The following is a 2,525-nucleotide window of genomic DNA, read 5'->3' as shown; positions in this document are numbered from 1 at the left end:
AGAGATATGAACCCAGACACTGAAAACAAATCAATTTGTGGTGACCAGCACCAGCCAAGGCACCTATGGTTCACCTCCTGTATCTAAGGCTCAGGGAATGGCAAGGAGGAGATGACCATGACCATAACCATGACCCCCACTCAGAGGACCACGACAACCAGTCACGCAGCATAAAAGCCTGGACTTCTTTCTCCATGCTAATGAGGTATCCAGATAGGCCTGAGTGTTTAGCCAATGAGCTTCCCTTCTTGGGCATCCCATCCCACAAAAGGTATTTAATTCCTGGTTCATCCTGAATGATGTATGCATTTACATTTGCCACCAAATAAAGCAGTTTAGACAAGCAAGAACTGTCTCCTCCATCAAGGATTGCCTTGAGGGAGACTTCCTTGTAAAGTGCCATGCCTAAATATCCAGGAGGAAGCCTTCACTTTTTCAGCCCCCTTTATATTCTCTTCACTCACTCAGAACCAAACAGGATTCTGCCTGGCATGTAGAGAAAGCACAGGCTGGCCCTGGCTGGCCTAGATTCACCACGTAGACCAGTCTGGCCTCAAATTCAGAGATCCTCCTGTTTCTGTCTCCCTCCCAGAGAGGATCAAAGGCATTCACCACTATTCCTGTTTGTTTGTTTAAACTACATTTGTTTAGTGTGTATATGTGTGTGTGTAGGGGGCAGGTTCACACTGCACATACAGAGAGATAAGAGGAAAACTTTCAGGAGTCAGTTCTTAGCATGCACCATATGAGTTCTGGGGATAGAACTTAGGTGGCAGGGTTTGTGGCGGAAGCCTTTCCCATCATCTTGCTGGCCCTATTTTGCTTTTAGTTAGGATCTTACATAATTCAGGCTGGCCTCAACCTTATTATATAGTCAAAGATCCCCTTAAACTTCTGATCCTTTGGTGTATACGTAAATGTTGGGACATGTACCAAAAATCTAGACCTCTCTGTGTAATTTGAGGAAAACAGGCAGAACACATTGAAATGCTATAGCTATCCATGGTAGCAGACCCCTGGTACCATGGAGCATATGTGGGGGAATGGAAAGGAAGTGGGCATTTAGAGGATTCAGAGACAACAGTTGATACACTGAACACTTAAAAATGGTTCTAGGCTGGGCCAGGTGTGGTGGCAAATGTCTATAATGCCATAAAGTTAGTTTCTCAGGAAACTAACTTGCATGGTGGCTCAATGGGTTAAGGCGCCTGGCATCAAGTTCAGTTCCAGTCTCTACATGGTGAAAGGACAGAACTGACTCCCCTACGTTATCCCAGGCTTCCACGGGTGGGCACCGTGGCCACACATAACTACACATAAACACTCAACATAAATGAAAGAAAAAAAAAAAGAAAAAACAAAGCTTACTTTCTAAGCTGGCTGTATGGCTCTTAGGTCTCCATTCTCTCATCACTATGCTGTGCTAGGTTTAAAATTTACACGTGTGTACATATCTACTACATACACATGCAGTTACTACTTTTGTGTGTTATGCTGGGACTGAACACGGGGTGCAAGCAAAGGGGACGGTGAAACTAGAGGTGTGTCTTCCTCTCTCTTTGGCCCAATCTCCATCTTTATTGTTGAAACAACAGACAACTTAATAGGCAGAATGATCAGCACCCCAGGATGACAGACTCTGGGCTCTCTTAGCTCTGCAGTGAATGATGAGGGACTATAATGTATGGAAGCCGCTGTGTCAGCTAATGTGGGCTGAATTTGAATGTGTGGTATATAGCAGGAAAACTGAGGACTGAGATAAAAAGCATGTATGAAGTACTCTCGAGAACAGGAAGATGGGGCTGGAGAGATGGCTTAGTGGTTAAGAGCACTGACTGCTCTTCTAGAGGTCCTGAGTTCAATTCCCAGCAACCATGTGGTAGCTCACAACCATCTGTAATGGGATCTGATATCCTCTTCTGGTGTGTCTGAAAAGAACAACAGTGTACTCATATACATAACTAAATCTAAAAAGAAGAAGAAGAAGAAGGAGGAGGAGGAGGAGGAGGAGAAGAAGAGTAAGAGGAGGGAGAGATGGCTCACTGGCTAAGAACAATGGCTGCTCTTGCAGAAGTGTTTGGTTCCCCGCTTCCAGACCACGTGGCTTATACCACCTGTAACTCCAGTTCTAGAGGATCCAACACCCTCTTCTGTTGTTCAGACATCTTGTGGTGCACACATACATGATATAAAAATAAATCTTAAAAAAAAATAAAGGGAGACCTAAGACCACTTCAGAGTGTTCACAAGAGGAAAGGTCACATGGTCACATGAAAAGCACACCTCTAGTCTTATCCAAACAGCGAGGCTTGCTGTGAGAAGAAACTATTGTAGATCTTCTGACCGTGGTTTGGAATCCCCAGGTTTTGCTAAATCAGCACATTAACTATCCCCTGACTTGTTGAGTGAACCACTTTCCTGGAACAAGGTGTAAAGAACAGAGACAATACACTATCTTCCCATGTGTGTTCCAACAGGAAAGTAAATGTGAAAGCTGGTAAGGACCCAAAACACTTTGCTATTTG

Source organism: Mus caroli, chromosome 7, assembly GCF_900094665.2.
Source record: "Mus caroli chromosome 7, CAROLI_EIJ_v1.1, whole genome shotgun sequence".
NCBI classification, from domain to species: Eukaryota; Metazoa; Chordata; class Mammalia; order Rodentia; family Muridae; genus Mus; species Mus caroli.
This window is presented reverse-complemented; position numbering follows the sequence as displayed.